Here is a 20,055-nt window from a genome sequence, read left to right on the forward strand (position 1 = left end):
CTCCCCCTGCTCGTGCTCCCTCTTTTTTTCTCTCAAATAAATAAATTTAAAAAAAAAGAAATAAATGAATCTTTCACATTAAAATTAAGGATTAAAACACTATCGCTTTAATGGGCAAAAGAGTTTACTGTTTGCAAAATTAAATGCAGCTTATCTTTTTCGTATTACCTGTCATTGGTATAGGAAAATGCACAATACTACAAGAACATTTTGGGAGAGAAAATTCATGGTACATAAATGCTTAGAAGAAATTATAAACAAATGAAACATTACAATGTATTAAATACTATGATATATAAGTACAAATTTGGAAACCTGACTAACCTATAAAAAGAATCTAGGAATCAAAATTCCATTTTGTGTCACACAAATGTCTCCCTAACCTGTAATATTCTATTAATGCACGAATATACTACTCTAATACTTGAAAATACTGATTAAAAAAGGTTCTCAGCATTGTAATTATCTATAAATCCCCTTAATGAATTTGAAATAATTGATTAAAACCATTCACACTGGAAAAAGAAACATTTATCTTATCAAGTTTTTAAGTCAAAATTAAAACATGACTTCTGAACTTTTATCTATAAAAATGGCTAATTATAAAAAGCATCAGGGAAAAAATCTCCTCTTCTACCTCTGTGAGATATGTCAGAGTCTCTGAAGGTTTTGAACATGCTGTTATTTCTACAATGGCAAAATCAAGTCAATACCCCAAGCAAGCATTCAATATGCTGGATGAATTCTACGTAAATTAAAAGTTGATCCTACAATCAAATTTTCCTACTTTCCTAAAGGCTTTAATACAAAGCAGCCAAGGTTCAATGAAACAAACCTTTATGGCTTGAAATACAATCAAATACAATCAAATAAACTGTTCACAACAGTTTATTACTGTAAGAAGAACTTTTTTTTTAAATATTTTATTTATTTATTTGACAGACAGAGATCACAAGTAGGCAGATAGGCCGGCAGAGAGAAAGAGGGAAGCAGGCCCCCTGCTGAGCAGAGAGCCTGATGCGGGACTCAGGACCCTGAGACCATGACCTGAGCCGAAGGCAGCGGCTTAACCCACTTAACCCACTTAACGGCTTAACCCACTGAGCCACCCAGGCGCCCTGTAAGAAGAACAATCTTGGTCTCAGGCCACCTGGAGCAAGGTTCTACTCAACTACGGCACTATTTTATGTCTTCTTTGTTGTAAGGAAATAATGTAACTGATTCAGCTTCAAGCAGGGCATGAACTTTAAGTGTTCAAGCAATCCTGAAGAATTTGGGCTAATCTCGCCATACTGTTTCAGGCTGTGATTATTTTATGCACAATAGCATAGATCTGTCTGATGGCTAATTGGGCCAAAAGGAATGCCAGCCAGAAGCAATATGGGCCAAAAGATATGAAGATGATCAGCAATAACAGATATTGAATGGGTATACTTGGGTTCTTTTTACTGGTGAACTAACTAGTTCTGTAATTTTAATTACTTCCTCATTAATACTGATGGAAGAGAACATTAATGAACAATACTGCATTGAAACATGATGACACCTCAAAGGCCACAGTATATGCAGAGCATTGGGGATAAAAGTTGAAGGAAAGAGGAAGTCACATGGCTAAATTATTACATAAACAAGCCAGAAACTAAACTTTATTCTTTAATTTCACTCTTACAAGTAGAGAAGATGAAATTATATAAACTATTTTTAAGCAGTATTTTCTCAGAACAAAGACTAAAGAGAAATTAATATCCTTTATTACTCATCAGAAAAAAATGTATATACTTTGATATTTATCATTCATAATTAAAATACAAGAAGGAAAATTATGCAGTCTCTTTCATATAAAGGTGTAAAAATTAAAAAGTGTAAAGATTACTCAGTGTTGGGGAGAATCTAGAAAAGAAAAATGTTCACAGAACATTATTGGATATGTAAAATTGCAACATTTTTGGAAGTCAATTTGATAATAATCATTAAGATGTAATGTACTCAAATCCTTTGACCCATCATGGTCCTGGGAATTTACCCTACAGACATATCTCCACAACTGTGAGCAATCTCTCTCTCTCTCTTTCACACACACACACACACACACACACACACACACATTGTTATTGTGTAAACATAAATGTCCTTTTATACACAGATTAAACAATGTATACCACAACATGGAGTAACATCCATCCATTAAAAGGAATTAGGAACTCTGTATGTACTCACTATAAAAGATGTCCATATTACACTCCTAAATGTAAAAGTTTCTGAATATAACATGCTAATTGTCTTTAGCATACAAATATGCAATGTAAAAGTTTATCTTAAAAACAAACCATAGCCATAGATGGCTCAGTCAGTTAAGCATCAGACTTTCGGTTTTAGCTCAGGTCATGATCTCAGTGTATGAGATAAAGCCCTGAGAACGAGATTCTCTCTCTCCCACTGCCCCTCACCTTGCTTGCACATGCTCTCTCTGTAAAATAAATAAAATCTTTAAATAAATTATTTAAAAAAAAAAACCTTTCCCCTTATAAAGAGTGACATCTAAATTCCTGGTCCATTTCATGTTTCATTCACACCCCAATCTGGCATTTGCCTGCACTTACACAACTAAAATCACTCTTTCCAAATGATCTCCTATTTTAAACTTCAAATCATGTTTAAGTTTTTTATTTGAATTCCACTACAGTTAACATACATTAGTATATTAGTTTCAGGTGTACAAAATAGTGATTCAACAATTCCATATATTACTCAGGGCTCATTTTCATAAGTGTACTCTGTAATCCCCATCCCATATTTCATCCATTCCCCCACCCACCTTCCTCATGATAACCATCAGTTTCTTCTCTATAGTTAAGATCTGTTTCTTGGTTTGTCTCTTTTTCTCCTTTTGCTTGTTTTGTTTCTTAAATTCCACATATGAATGAAATCACACAGTATGTGTCTTCTTCTGATTTATTTCACTTACCATTGTACTCTCTAGCTTCATCCACATGATTGCAAATGACAAGATTTCATTCATTTTTATGGCTGAACAATACTCCATTGTAGAGCTATGCTACTATTTCTTTGGCTGATGGATACTTGGGCTTCTTCCATAATTTAGCTAGATAATGCTGATATAAACATCAGGATGCAGGTATCCCTTTGAATTACTGTTCTTGGGTATTCTTTGGGTATTCTTTGGATAATACCCAGTAGTGCAATTACTAGATCACAGTCATTTTATTTTTAACTTTTTGAGGAAACTCCATCTTGTTTTCCACAGTGCCTGCATCAGGCTGCATTCCCACCAAGAGTGTGCAAGTATTCCCTTTTCCACATCCTTACCAACACATATTTCTTGTGTTGTTGATTTTAGCCATTCTAACAGTTGTGAGATGATATCTCATTGTAGTTCTGATTCACATTTCCCTGATAATCAGTAATGTTGAGCATCTTTTCATGTACCTGTTGGCCACCTGGATACCTTCTTTGGAGAAATGTCTGCTCATGTCTTCCCCAGTTTTTAACTGGATTATTTATTTTTTTGGAGTTGAGTTTCATAAACTTTTAATATATTTCTAATACAAACCTTTTATCAGGTATGTCATTTCCAAGTATTTCTCCCATTCTGTAGGTTTCCTTTTAGTTTTATTGATGGAAGTTTCCTTTGTCCTACAGATTTTTATTTTGATACAGTCCCAAAGGTGTATTTTTGCTTTTGTTTCCTTTGTTTAAAGAGACATATCAAGGAAAAACTTGCTACAGCTGATGTCAAAGAAGTTACTGCCTATGTTCTCTTCTAGGGTTTTTATGGTTTCAGGTCTTACACTTAAGTCTTTTGAATTTAGATTTAGTTTTGTATATGGTATAAGAAAGCAGTCTAGTTTTCCTTCCAGCATTCCTTTTCTTTTTCAAGGTTGCTTTGGCTATTCGAGGTCTTCTCATTCCATACAAATCTTAGGGTTCCTTGTTCCAGTTCTGCGAAAAATGCCAGTGTTATTTTCATCGGGGTTGCATTGAGCCTATAGATAGTTTTGGGTAGTACAGACATTTTAACAATATTTGTTCTTCCATTCCATGAGCATGGAATGTCTCTCCATTTCTTTGTGTCATCTCCTCCACTTTCTCTCACCACTGGTTTATAGTTTTCAGAGTACAGGTCTTTTAGCTCTTTGGTTAGGTTTATTCCTAGGTGTCTTATGGTTTTTGGTGCAGTTGTAAATGGAACTGATTCCTTAATTTCTCTTCCTGCTGCTTCATTATTGGCCTATAGAAATAAAACAGATTTCTGTATGTTGATTTTGTGTCCTGTGACTTCACTGAATTGGTCTATCAGTTCTAGTAGTTTATCAGTGAGTCTTTTGGATTTTCTACATATAGAAACCCACACTTAACTGCAAATAGTAAAAGTTTGACTTATTCCTTGCTGATCTGAATTCCTTTAATTTCTTTTTGTTGTCTGTTTGCTGTGGCTAGGACTTCCAGTACTATGTTGACTAGAAGTCCTGAGAGTCAGCAAACAGCTCTCTTTGGAAAAATGTTTATTCATGTCATTTGCCTATTTTTAACTGGTGTTGAGTTTATGGGTGTTGAATTTTATAAGCTCACTGATCATCAGGGAAATACAAATCATAAACTACAATGAAACATCACCTCACACCTATCAGAATGGGGAAAATCAACAACACAAGAAACAATGGGTGTTGGCAAGGATGCAGAGAAAGGGGAACCCTCTTACACTGCTGGTAGAAATGCAAACTGGTGCACCTACTCTGGAAAACAGTATGGATGATCCTCAAAAAGTTAAAAATAGAACTACCCTACAACCCAGCAATTATACTATTATGCATTTACCCAAAGAATACAAATATACTAATTCGAAGGGATATGTGCACCCAGCATCATCTACAATAGCCAAATTATGGAAATAGTCCAAGTATCCATTGACTGATGAATGGATAAAGACGTGGGGTGAGATGCCTGGGTGACTCGGTTGGTTAAGCATCTGCCTTCAGCTCGGGTCATGACCCCAGGGTCCTGGGACTGAGTCCCACATCGCACTCCTTGCTCAGCGGGGAGTCTGCTTCTCCCTCTGCCTGCTGTTCCCTCTGCTTGTACTTTCTCTCTCTGGCAAATAAATAAATAAAATCTTAAAAAAAAAAAAAAAGATGTGGGTATATACACAAGGGAATATTACTCAGACATAAAAAAGAATGAAAAATTGCCATTTGCAAAAAATATATATGGAGCTATAGAGTATTATGCTAAGTGAACTAAGTCAAAAAAAGACAAATACCATATGATTTCACTCAAATGTGGAATTTAAGAAACAATACAAGTGAGCAAAGAGAAAAAAAAGAAAGAGGCAAACCAACAAACAGACTCTTCACTATAGAGAACTGATGGTACCAAAATGGGGATGGATGGGGGACAGATTAAATAGGTGATAGGGATTAAGGAGTACACTTGTAATGAGTACCAGGTGATGTATGGAAATGCTGAATCTCTATATTGTACACCTGAAACTAATATTACACTGTATGTTAATTAACCAGAATTTAAATAAAAACTTCAAAAAAAAATCCAAGCACACGAAGAATTTAATGTATTATAAAGATGGTATAACAAAACAATGGAAAAAAATAATGCTGAAACTGGCTGAATATGAGCAAAAATAAAGGTTGATTTCAACCTTACTCCTTGATCAAAACAAATTCCAGACAGCTCCATTCATTTGTTCACTCATTCATTTATTCCTTCATTCAATATTAATTACGTGTAGGTAGTGGGCTATGAGCTGGCAGTAATTTTAACAAGATTTACACAGGCAAGATTCCTATCCTCACTGAAAATACACAAAATGAGTAAGATACGAAAAGTAAGAAAACAAATACATACATACAAACATCAGTTCTAACTACAAGTTACATACTATAAAACTCTGGGACAGACACTCAAGAACAATTTCTCTGGGGAACTGACAGGAGGAGCCAGCCATGACAAAAACAAACCCAAAAACCAAAAAAAAAAAAAAAAAAAAAAAAAAAAAATCTTGGAGACAGAGTATTCTAGATAAAAGAACAAACAAGTATCAAGGCTCTAAGGTGAGAAATGGCTTTACTGGCACATAAAATGGTAAGCCAAACTCCTTACTATAGCTTAAATGCCTATGAAGCACTTTAGGAGGATAGTAACTTCTTTTAATGTATGTACGTTTTTAAAAGTTCACTCTGGCTACTAAGTAGAAAATGGTACCTAGGAGGAAAAAGCAGAATAAAGAAAACAAACATCAGGAAACTACAGCAACAGTATTCCAGGCAAGAGATGACAAGGACTTGTAAAGTGGTGAGAAACAGAGGAGAGAGATAGCAAAGAGTTATTCACAAAAGGCGGCTCACAACTGGCTGATATGCTTAATATGAGAAGTAAATGAAAAAGAAGAATCAATGAAAAAAGGGAGTTTTTCTGGCCAAAGCAACTTGATAGACAGTGGAGTAATTTATTCAGAAGGTAGTAGACTTAGAAAAGCAAAACAAAACAAACCACAAATTCAGTTTTGCACATGTTAAAATCTGAGATGGCTAGGACATGAAATTGAAGAAATGAAGCTAGTAACAGTAGTAGTTTCTTAATAGTAGAGGAGCAAGTGTATGTATTACCTACAAACAATAAAATTTTTGCCACCAGATGTACTTTTGTTAATAAGCTATTAAAACATATACTAATCACTGTTTAGCTCAACAAAGTCCATGTACAGTCTAGTTATACTTCAACTATTTCCTTCAGGTTTTCACATATTTCACACATATAATTATTTTGAATAATTTTATTGCAAATACTATCAATCCTACTACCACAGGTTTCTAAATGTTCCTTCCTCCTTGGAATTCTTTATAATTCCTTTCTCTCCAGCCTTTCTCTCAGGTATAAGGGTTCCTTTCTCTAAATCCCTATAGCTCTTGTTCGTCAGCAACACAGCACAGTGATTAAGTACCTGGGTTCTGGAGCCAAAGAGGCTGGATTCCAATCCAGGTGCTGTCACTAACTAGTTTGGGCAAATTATTTTTTTGTGTCTCCTTTTCTCATTTGTAAAATATATTATATAAATCACCAGTTACCTCAAGAGTTGATGGATTAGATACTTTAATATTGATAAAGCCCTTTAAAAAGAGTGACAGAGAGTGACATTTAGTATATGTTAACTAATACTAAAATTGTGATAAAGTGTAATTTCAGAAGTTCTACTGGGCTTTTGTGTATTAAAGGCAGTCAAGACAGGTTCTATTCCTACTACTTGCTCTAGACTGGCAAATTAATCACAAGTACTGTTGAAAAGGATAACTACAAAATATGGTAGAGTGATGAGGATATGAGAAAGCAAGCTAACCTCTGTGATTAGAAGCACTAAAATATATTTTTAAGATATATTCTTACTATAAATCTCACAAACTCATCATGGCATGACTGACAGCTTCAACCTACTTGTTAATGAGTCAGGCTCATTTTTAGTGAAGGTGGTGTCATTTTCCATTGGTAACCAAACAAAGCAAAAGACAGCAAATCTATATGGCAAAAAATAAATGTTTTAAAAGAAAAAACTACGGAGTCAAAAACCAAACCAAACCAAAACTAAAACCACATTACAAAATCTTACTTTTGTTATCCTGTTAGTATACAGTTTCATATGTAACAACAGTCACATGTTACATTTGATTAACAAGTAAAATCAAATCTAATAGGTGATAAGAGGGATATAAAACTGTAGATATGGAAAATCTAAATTTTGTATTGCAATTTTATGTGTGAGTAAATAATATATATGATATAGATAAGAAGGCTACCAAGTGAGTATCTCTGTCTAATTGGATGGAAGATTTCTTATTTCAATTTTTTGACAATTTCTATTTTATCTTAATCTTCTTCAAAGAGCATGCTTGGCAGAGTATTTATAGCATATGGAAAGAAGTTAATAAATTTTAACTATTAGAAAAAATTTAAACTGCTATTAAAAAATTAAAATAGATCTCAGTTATTCTAGTCTATACACTCTTGCCATGATACTTTTTTTTTAAGATAGAGAGGGAGAGAGAGACAGAGAGCACACAAGCAGGGGGAGTAGCAGGCAGAGGGAAAGGGAGAAGGAGGCTCCTTGCTGAGCAGGGAGCCTGATGTGGGGGTCCATTCCAGGACCCTGGGATCAGGACCTGAATAGAAGGCAGACGCTTCACAAACTGAGCCACCCAGGCACCAGCCATGATACCTGCTTTAAAATAAGACTTAAATATAACTAATAACCTTTGAATTAAATCTCACTACCAAACAGATTCCCTACCAGAATTAGTGATTAGAAGAAATTACTAAAGTACTGGCAATGGCACCATAATCAGGGATTCAGATAAACTGGAGGACATAAATGGTTTCTCACACTTGCTCAGTACTCTGTGGATCATCATTTAATTGTTTCTCAAAACCTTTTATTCAACATGTTATTTGTTTGAGATTATGTTCTTATAACTACATTATACATACAGATTTGGTATAAAAACTAAACTGTCCAATTAACCATAGCCAGTTATGTCAATATGTGTTTGCAGCCTATTAATTATATTTGTCATGTATTTTTTTCTTTGTTTACTGGCAAATAAAACTGTTGAAAATATCTTGCCAGATAGAGTAACTTAAATTGGTAGAAAATTCTGGGGTGCCTGGGTATTCCAGTGGGTTAAGCCTTTGCTTTTGGCTCAGGTCATGATCTCAGGGACCTGGGACCCAGCCTCGTATCAGGCTCTCTGCTCAGCAGGGAGCCTGCTTCTCCCCTCCTTCTCTGTCTGCCTCTCTGCCTACTTGTGATCTCTCTCTGTCAAATAAATAAATAGAATTTTTTAAATAAATAAATAGGTAGAATTCTGTATTGTATGTAAATTTTTTTCCTCTGTGAACTGGGAGAAGACTGAAATTTTTAAATTAAAGAAACCACCCATGTGCAACCTAATATTATTTAGATATTTAAATACAGTATCTTATCTAAATTATTTGGCAAAAAGAAAGTGCTGTCTTTCTCTTCTTTCTAGCATTACTCTAGGATTTCCGCTTAATGTAAACTTTTTCCAGTTATATTTCTATATAATCCTCCACCAAACCTGCAACTTAAGAGGAATAAAGTCAAATGCAAAATTAAAACTAAAAGAAGCCAAAAATTAAGGTATAGAAAAAGATCAAACTGACATTAATTTTCTTTTCTAATTCTCTAGCTTACAAGCTTTTAATAACTCATGAATCTGGAATATCAAACTCTTTATTAGTGTAGCATATTAGGCCCTATGTGATCTGGCTCCATTATCTGTCCCTAACACTTGTCACTACTTTTCTATACATAACTACACTCTAGCCAAAGCATTCCCTAGCTATATACAGTGGCGCTTTTTTTGCCTTTGCACTTTTCAATATTCTTCTCTTGTTGCCTGAATGATCTTTATATCAACTTAGTTTATCAACTCCTATCTTTCCATATTCATCTTTGAGTCCCTCTACAGTGCCTATCAAATAATAAGCAAGGAAAATATATGCTGGATATAATTAACTGTCTTATTATAATAACCACACACTACTTTCAACTATGCTTTTAAATACAGTATCCATCCTTTAAGGGAAGATATGGTTATCTGCATTAAACTTAACCATTACCTACTGAGCTTCTCTGCACATGAACAGCCAACTTCTAGATATACAAAAATGCATGACAGTCTTAAAATTTAATGACTCAAATATATATGGAAACAGAAAACTTCAATATCATGGTATTCAAAAACTTTAATACAAACCATATGACTCCAAAAGGTGTATCCTGTAAGAACAGAGGAGTACACCTACCCCATGATGAAAAGAAGAGGAAGGAAGAGATGGGCAAAGAAGTTTTCTTGAGATGACAACTGTGTTGTGTCTTTAAAAACAAGGAGGAATGTGACTTGATATAATGGAACATTTCTTTAATCTTTTTTTATATGCTCATCTATTTCATTAATTCAGGAATTACCAAACAACTATTAGGTAAACTCTAAACCCTGAAGATGCAATGATGGATAAAACATTCTCTGCCGTCTTGGAAAGCAAAATAAGATAGAACAAGATATATCCCTAACAATTTTCTTTCTTTTCTTTTCTTTTTTTTTTTTTTAAAGATTTTATTTATTTATTTGACAGAGAGAGATCACAAGTAGACAGAGAGGCAGGCAGAGAGAGAGAGAGGAGGAAGCAGGCTCCCTGCTGAGCAAAGAGCCCGATGTGGGACTCGATCCCAGGACCCCGAGATCATGACCTGAGCCGAAGGCAGGGGCTTAACCCACTGAGCCACCCAGGCGTCCCCCTAACAATTTTCTTACATGCTATAAACAGATACAAAACTAAGAATCACAAAGTACTGGGGAAAAAGCAATTAATTCTGTATCAGGCTTCAGAAAAACTAAAATAGACACCTCCCTAGAAAAACTAAAATACACAAACACACACACTTTTGCATACTGTATGGAGGGAGGGGGTTGTGTAGAATTCCAGTTAAAAACTTCAAACTTTATAAAGGCTTGGAATTCATACTAAATTACAAAAAGAGAAACACAAAATTTAAATATCAACCAAAAGGGTATGAGGGGTCAACTAACATAATAGCTTATCTGATATAGTGCAGAACAACACTATGATTAGCTTACATTGGATCTCTTTTCATTGCTCCCTAAGATCAAATGAGAAACACAAAGAATAGTATTCATATCCAAAGCTGATATATAAGATCATACAAACAGGTTTAAATGATGCAAACAGATGAAAATAAAACCCAGTGTCTTTAACTTCAGACTTTTAAAAATATTGATGTTATTTTATATCAACATAACATCACAATATTAGCCCAATGGAGTAAAAGTACTTATAGAATTAACACTTTAATATGATTCTAAGTTAAAATCAATTTTCTCAGATTATATATAAAGTAGCTTGCCCTGGATATTACTTCCATGTTCCAAACTCCACTACAGGAAGAAATTGAGAAAAGATTACTTGTCATATAAATTTTAATAGATGAATTTTAACTCTAAAGGAAAAAAACCCAAAACCTTATATTACTCATTACTACTTTAACAAATTCAGCAAAATTACATTATGCCATCATGCCAAATCTAATAATCCATAATTGATTTAAAAGACAAAACTAGAAACTGATGAATTCATCATTACCTCAGGAAGTAGTCTTGACCCTTGCCTCCAAAAAAACATTATTCTAAATTTGATGGAGCTTCCAAAACTACCAACTTATAGAAAATAGGACAAAAGAACAGAATGCTATCAGCAAAATCCAAGACTAGAAGACCCCAAATAACCTAGTTTCTTCAACAAAATCAATGCAAGAATGAAGGGGAAGAGTCAGGGATAAGGAGAAAGAGAAGGAAGAAAGAGAAATCTATAAATTAAAGATACATACGAACCAATCACAAGGTGTGGACTTACCTGGATCATGTTCAAACAATAATAAAAATTTAGAAATTATAATTTTTGAAACAACTAGAAATGTGAACACTGGATTTTTGCTATTAAATTTTTTTAAAGATTTTTTTTTTATTTGACAGAGAAAGACACAGCAGGAGAAGGAACACAAACAAGGGGAGTGGGAGAGGGAGAAGCAGGCTTCCTGCTGAGGGGGGCCCCCCTGACATGGGGCTCCCTCCCAGGACATTGGGATCATGACCTGAGCTGAAGACAGATGCTTAACCCACTGCTCCACCCAGGCGCCCCAGAAGTTTTTTGTCTTTTTATGGTAATGTAGTTGCATTTTAAATGAAGCAGTTCTCATCTCTGAACATTAAAACTGAAGCACTTACAGAATAATCTGTTGTCGATGACTTCAAAATACTACAGAAGGGAGGTATATGGAAGGTATGAATAGGGCAGAATCAGCCATGAATAAATTTTATAGGGGAATGAGTAATAGGCATGTAAGGATTTGAATACCATTTTGCTTTGATTAATATTAGAAATTAAAGGTTTAAAACAATGTAAAAAAAATTATCTAAAAAGACAAATTGCTTTGTGTAATATTCTGTGACAAGCTCATGCTTTCAAGGTCTGTTCTTTTTCAAAGGGATAATACATCTAGTATCATCTCCTCCCCCCATCCCTGACACACTCACTTATTATTACCAATTACTTCTGAAACTGTATTCCACATGAAAACATGAGTACAGGACTCTCCTCTCACTTCTCTCCTGCCTTCCCTTCATTTCAACTATAACCCAAACTGCAATGCAAATAAGGGTTGACAAGTGTAAAAGTAGTGCTAAATATTTCAATGAAAACTCTAAATTCTGAAGAGAAATCCAACATGACACAGTGACTATATCCTGAAACAGTCCTCAATCTTTATCATGCATAAAAATCATTTAGGGAGCTTATTAAAAAGGTAGATTTCCTGATCTCCACTCTGAGATTATAAATTAACATTTAAATATGCTATTCTGGAGCTAGGGAATCTGCTTTCTAATACCATTCTAATGTTGGGGATCTAGGAAACACCCTTTGAGAGATATGCCTCTAAAACCTTTGAAAACGACCTTTAGAATTTATAACCCAAGTACTGCTAAAATGCAAGTCAAATGGCAACAAGCCAAGCAGAAAAAGTCCCTGCCCTCATAGATTTTACATTCTAGTAAGAGAGAAGAACAAGATAAATGTAAGTACTCCTGAAACTAATAATAGCCTATAATGTTAACTAAACTATATATAAATTTTAAAAAATTGAAAAAGATCTATGTAATTAAATCATATATGTTAGGTTGTAATAAATGCTATGAAGATAAACAAGGAGGTTAAGGGAGATAGACAATAACCAGGGAGAGGACTTATTATTTTAGATATGATGCTTAGGAAAGACTTGCAAATAAGGTACCATCAGAGAAGTGAGCAAGTTAGGAAATGAATTTATGTTAGAAGAGCCAAATTTAAACCTGCTTTTCCTCAAGCACAAGTATTCAAGACAAATATATATCTTCAATTTTGTTTACTGATTATATTCTAATATTTTTATCCTCCAATTATAGTAATTCAGATTTTTAAAAATTAAGCTGAGGGGTGCCTGGGTGTCTTAGTCAGTTAAGTGACTGCCTTCAGTTCAGGTCATGATACCAGGGTCCTGAGATTGACCCCCGCGCATCAGTCTCCCTGCTCAGCCGGGAACCTGGTTCTCTCTCTCCCTCTGCTACTCCTCCTGCCTGTGCTTTCCCTCTTTCTCTTTCTCAAATAAATACGCAAATAAAATCTTAAAAAAAATAAAAATTAAAAATTAAGCTTATAGGCTAACATGAAAACAATCTGTAACAATTTCTATGGGATAACATTTCTATGTAGTAAGCTTTTCAGATGGTCTGTTTCTATCCTTCAATGCAAATGAAGTGGACTCTGTTCTTATTTTTAGTACAAACAAGAGAAACAGTCCAAATTCACTGGAAACTATATAGTTAGCAGAATTTTAGTGTTCCTTAGTATACTTGTTTAAAATCTACCATTGAAATTGAAAAGCAGTTTAAAAACATAAAATCAGTATCAGTAAAGTACTCACAGAAGAGCAGTATTAGTAAAGTACTTACAAACTTGTAGCAAGAGGTTTATAATCAAGCAGATTTACCATAAACTGGTTTATCTCAATTGTAATCTTGTGTTTTTATCTTATAATAGGATGCCTACACAGAAATGAAAAAGTGAGAATTTCCAGACATACTAAAATATAAATATAAATATAAAAGAGCTATCAGAAGAGTTATTTTTGTGAAGTTATTTTCAGATAGATGGCTGTACACCAAGCTTTAAATATAAAAGTTTGAGATGAGTTCTTACCATTAACTATTCCAAGACCTTAAAAATACACCTACAAAATCTATATGTTTTATATTTTGAATGGTATTACAAAAATAACAACAGTAATATATGGTCATTGTAAACAAAAGAAATTAGGAGTGGAAGGAAAAATTAACACCCACAGTTCCACTACTTGGTTATGACAATTTATCTGAATATACTATTTAACAACTTTGGTGATATAAATTTTTAATATAATTTCTTACCAAAGTCAAAAATACTAATTTCCTTTAAATAAAATCTTTTTTAACTGGAAAGTAATAATCTAGGACATATAGAAAAGTTAAAAGAAAATGAAAAATACCCAGAATCTTGCTATTTAGCAATAACCACTACTAACATTTTGTTGTGTTCCAAAGTCTTTTTTCAAAGGGAACATACTTAATATACTAACTTTTTTTTAATATACTTTTTTTAAAATATACTAACTTTTAAGCACAATTAATTCTGAACACTCACAGATCCCAAGTGGAAGAGGATACAATAAAGGGCATGGTGATAGATAATACTACCACTGGGGTTTATTAGTCTTTCCCAATTAAAAAAAGAAGAGCCTCAAGTACTTTAATGTGTATTTTAAAGATTCATACTACTATGCAAGTTCTTTGGAAATGAAAAAGGCCATTATTCATTATGAGCATCTCTAATTTTATGAAGATAGCCTAGACATGACTTGAAAGTTAAAACACAACTGTGGAAGGGACCCAATCACTCTGGAACATACCCCTACTGCTCTAGTTTTTTTCCTTAGAAATAAAAATAAATACAAAGGCACAAATAAATACAATGAGAAACAGGTTGTAAGGCAAAACATTTGAATCCATTAGGACATTTTTACTGTATTAAATCTAAATCATTCTCAAATTAACAAGTGAAACAAAATCTCCTAAAATAATAAAGTCTATAAATTTACTCTATTCCATATAACATCTTTTACTTATGCCAGAATGAACTCTTTTCAGTTTTATTAATTGACTCTCCTTAATTATTTCAGCTTTTATCATGTATTATGTGGATTTTAATCATCTTCTAATGTTTAGTCTTTCCAGTTTGAAGACAGTCAATCCTCACACAAAGTTCTGCCTTTGGTCCTCTTGTATTTTCACTAGACTCTGTCCTCAGCAATCTCATTCATTCCCATTTCTTCAGGCACCATCCTTCTACAGATTAATTCCTAATTAAACATCTCTAACCTAACTCTAATCACACTGCTGAACTCTATCGGCAGCCTTCTAATAATTCTCAGTTGCATATCTTCAAATGAATGCCTCATGTTCTCTCAGCATCACCATCACCTGGGCTCAAGGTGTACATCATTTTGTACATCATGTACAAGGTGTACATCATGATGTACATCATTTTGTACATCATCCTCCTTCACACCCCACATCCAATAGCTTGCCATTTGACCACTTTAACCTCCTGTACTTACCTCTTTTATATCCTCATCCATTTTTTCATTCCTATTACTTATTATCTCATGATGGATTAACCCAATAACCTTTTAACTAGTTTCCTTTCTTCATCTCCATTTTAGCCTTCAACCCTCAAAATACTAGTAAAATCATGTCACTCCCTTGGCTAAAACCTGTAACGGATCTATACCGCTGACATTCTAAATTCCTTAGCAAGCATTCTAGGTCCTCCTTAATTAGCCCCAGCCTACTCTTCTAGACTTATCCGACACTACAAGCCCTCATCATCCTACACTTCATCCACTGGGTATAAACTATTCCTCTGGAATATTCTGTACTCTAGTACCTCCATACCTTCTATTGTTCATTTCAATTTACCTACTACCTTGAAGTAAGGGATGATGTCATGTTTATCACTAATATCTACAGGTCTTTACCTATCACTTACTACCATAGAATAGGTAAATAATTGTTTAACGAACTCAATCCACATATCAATATGCTACCCACCCTCCAAAACTATGACTCCTAGAATAAAATCTAGTATTTTTCAACCACAGTTTCCTATTTTCCCAGTAGTTATCCCTCTGGCGTACTCCTCTAACACTCTTTAATAAAGCTCATCACAGTAGTCTTCAAATTATACACCTTTGAAACAGTTATTTCATGAGTGAACAAAGATGTACCATCAAAAATCCAAAAGCGATTATGTTCTCCCCATTTGTAGAAGGGGATAAAACCTAATGTACTAAATAAATCTCTTCAATTAAGAGTTTCCTTCCACAATTTTTTGTAAGCTTTTTGGACCCCCTAACAAAAATCATATGATACAATTAAATTGAATTTATCAATATTTCTCAATGTTCTGCAAATAGTATCTGACCTCCAGATGTCTGACAACGGCAAAAGTTAGAGAATCACAGTTTTAACACATTTAACCTTTTATTATAAAAGGTTAAATTTTTTAACACATTTAACCTTTTATTATAAATAAGTCCTAACACAAAGGAGGCACTCAATAAATGTCTTATTAATTGAAATCCTTCATCCTTTCATCAGTGCACCTAAACATTTTCTGACTCTTCTTTACCACAACTATATTTTTAGAATGGCAACTGTAATAAATAGAACTATATGGATTATCAAGGTTTAACATTCTATAGTTCCAAACTAAGAGGTAAATCTAAATTCTATTACCAAAGGTCCCCAATTTTTAAAGATTTACATTAAAAAAGATAGAATTACAGAATCCAGTAGTGGGGGAAGTTAGAATACTAGGGAGAAAGAAGCATCATGTGTAAATTCCCAATTAATTTCTGGATTTTGATCTTAACTGAGAATAAGCAAGTCAAGAAAATGCAAAATTTAACTTAGGAAGTGATTAAAGTTGGTCTATAAAATTTACTTGTATTTCGGTACTTGTAGTTGGAAGCCACTAGTGTTTTCACATTTTTGAGGTTTAATGATGATGCTGTTGTATTTTCATCCTGAAAAAAAATATTCTGCAAAAAGTAATCATAAAACTAAATAACCTTCAGTTATATTTTTTAAAAATATAAAGCCTATTATATGTATCATTTAACAGCGCATTAGTTCTGAAATCAAAAATAATTTTAACAAGGAAAAGTCACAGATGATTTTCACCAAAACATTATTTTTTACCAAGTTTTTAAATTTTAATTCCAATATAGTTAACATACAGTATTCTATTAGGATCAGGTGTACAATATAATGATTCAACAATTCTACATTGCTTAGCACTAATCATAAGTATACATTTTAATCCTCATCACCTATTTAACCCATTCCCCCCTCACCTTCCCCTCCTCTAGTAACCACCAGTTTATTCTATATAGTTAAGACTCTGTTTCTTGGTTTGTCTCTTTTTCTTTCTTTTCCTTGTTTGTTTTGCCAAAACATTATTTTATTTTTAAAGATTTTATTTATTTATTTGACAGAGAGATCACAAGCAGGCAGAGAAGCAGGCAGAGAGAGAGGAGAATGCAGGCTCCCTGCCGAGCAGAGAGCCCGATGCAGGGCTCGATCCCAGGGCCCTGGGATCATGACCCGAGCTGAAGGCAGAGGCTTTAACCCACTGAGCCACCCAGGCGCCCCCAAAACATTATTTTAAATGGCTAAGATTAAAAATTTAAGTTCAGCTCTGTTGGGGTCACAGGTGATAACTCTTTGACTTCTACAATCTTTTAAAACTATGAAAAGCCACCTTCTGGCTTCATAGCAATATTCTTAAACCTTTCAACAATATTTTAAAATTAAAAGCTTTCAAATACAACATTATTTAAAATGTGGAGGAATCAAAACTTCTTACTCATATTTGACAGTTTCTACAGCTCTACATATTTGACAGTTTCTACACCTAACTTCCTATTAAGTATTTTTTATTTCTCTTCACTTAGATGATCTCCATATTTCTAATGCTAGTTGCTATTTCTCAGTTGCTTCAAATAAATGAACGAGATCCCTTCTAAAATATAACTTTGAGAACAGATATGTTGTCTAAGTCTTAGTCCTAGTTCTATCACAAATATTATACATACAAAACGTATTGCTATTTATTGCTATTATATATTTACATACAATTATATTTATAAATTCAGACTTTATACATGTAATGCTACTATATATACCATAAAAAGCAAACCAAAAATAAAGATTTAAAAAGAATTAAAAAAAAAAAAACAACAAACAGAGCATACTGAAGTTGTAATATTTTCTTCCCTCACCCCAATCAATCATCCTGTATACCTGCTGTGGTGCAAATACTACTCTGGAGACCACACTGTAGCCTCACAGAAACAGCATGCTGTTTCATACCTTGTATTCATTGTAGTTGAGCATTCTAGATTGCCCCCCTCAAACACTCCAAAAAATATCCAGCAGCAATCTTCAACTCCTTCAATAATCAAGAAGTTCAACTATAAACTTCTTTATGATAACTTTTACCTAATCTCTTTAGCCCTTCTCATTTCCTCCTCTCATTTATGATCCCCCCCAGACTTAGGTTTCCCTCTTAAGTTTCCCTTGTACCTGTTTATATGTCCACTATAGAACATCATCTTTTTAAGTTTCTGTTTCCCTATTCAACTATAAACCACTTAGGGGCATGGGACTTACCGTTTGATCTCAAAGACCTGAATGTCTAGCTTTGGCAGATACTCACATATTTGTACAATCCATAACCTAGTGTAACACTCTCATAATACAAATGACTGGACTGAGATTCAAATTAAACGTTGTGTCCATAGTCCAGGGTACTAATGTCATTGGCTGCTCTATGATAATTTCGCATCTTCTCTAATGTACCTCATTTCTTGTTCATAAAATACTTATAAAAGCTTAGCAGTATTGGAGCAGATGTAAAGTTCTCTTTACAATACTCTAAAATTAAGAATTAATTCTAAATATATAAAACTTAAATTATATCTAGGTAATTTTATTTTATTACTAAAACACCATGTACCAGGTATTTACAAATAAGGTATTTGAGTCAACTGTGGAAAATCATACTCATGTAGACAGTCAATGGAATGTTGTTCTGGAACATGTATCTCTATGTATCTTAACTGTGTACCAAACAGTTATAACCAATGCTTTTCTCAAAGTTATGCCCAAGGTACTTATTTAGTGATAACCCAGATTTTAGGCTATTACAGAAAAGAAATGAATTCCACAAATGTGGTCTGCAAACCTATTATTTATAAAATGTTTACATACATCAAATACAATAAAAGCAAGGGACTCAAAACTTTATCTGAGGCCATCATATTATTTTTTGCTACTAAAATGCAAGAATTTTATCTTTCTTGAACTAAGAATATCAGAAATACATTATTATGTTTATAAACAACAGGATGTTTTCTAAGTATGGATGCTATTACATGATATGGGAATATAGTATTCTGAGCATTAGCCACCAGGTATCATTCTAAGCACTGAGAAATTAACTTTATGAAGAACGGAAGTAATCTTCCTGCTCTTTTGTAGAACTCAAGAAGTTTTTCTTATACACACAATACTTCTGAAAACACCTATAATTCATTCAAACCAATACACTATACTCCTTAGCACTTCCGTGCAACCATTCTCTCATCTCATTCTAAATCCCTGTTTCCAAATCTATAAAACTGAATGCTTGGACTAAATAAATTCTATGGTGCCTTCCAGATCTAAACTCTTGTGATACCAATTTGGAGTATATTTTACCACTTAAAAATAATGACATGTAAAAGTCATAACTATAATGACTCTGTAATGACTCTGTGGCGACAAGAGTAATAAACACACTACACAAGTAAGATATAACTAAAGTATTAAAAGTAAACCTGTGAATAATTATTGTGAAATAATTCTACTTTATGAAAGGTCTCAAGAAGGGATTCCTTAAATAGAGCCCCCCCCCCAATGAGTTAAGCACTATGTTAACTATCATTTTCAGTGAAAGAAGTCACTGATAGTCTTGAAAATATATGGGAAGCCAGTGGACACATTAGATTATTTTTAAATTACCATTATAAAATCAAGAAGCAAAAACCTACAACTTCTCAGGAGCTAGTCATAAAAGCACTAATATAATGCCCAGTTTCAGAAATGAGGAAAATATTCATTCTATTCAACTACTATTACTAATACTATAATGGCTGTAATTTATATCAGACTAACTGGAACCGACACTGCTAACTTTACATTTATTAACTCATTTAATCCTAGGGTAACACCATGAGGTACTCTTATTATCCCCATA

The 20,055-nt window shown here is 33.6% G+C and overlaps 1 protein-coding gene across 6 annotated transcripts in view; it reads right to left on the reverse strand.

Moving 5' to 3' along the window:
- BRD10 (bromodomain containing 10) overlaps window positions 1-20,055 on the reverse strand; it is a 142,269-nt gene that overhangs the window by 119,925 nt on the left and 2,289 nt on the right. Inside the window, exon 1 of one of the 6 annotated variants that reach the window (XM_082696500.1) lies at window positions 2,966-3,484. The exons of the other annotated variants lie outside the window; for them this stretch is intronic. The gene's annotated coding sequence lies outside the window, so the exon portion shown is untranslated. Of the gene's footprint in view, window positions 1-2,965; window positions 3,485-20,055 lie in introns of those variants that run through there. 6 annotated transcript variants of the gene reach the window in all.

This window comes from Mustela nivalis (assembly GCF_964662115.1).
Source record: "Mustela nivalis genome assembly, chromosome: 13".
Taxonomy (NCBI): Eukaryota; Metazoa; Chordata; class Mammalia; order Carnivora; family Mustelidae; genus Mustela; species Mustela nivalis.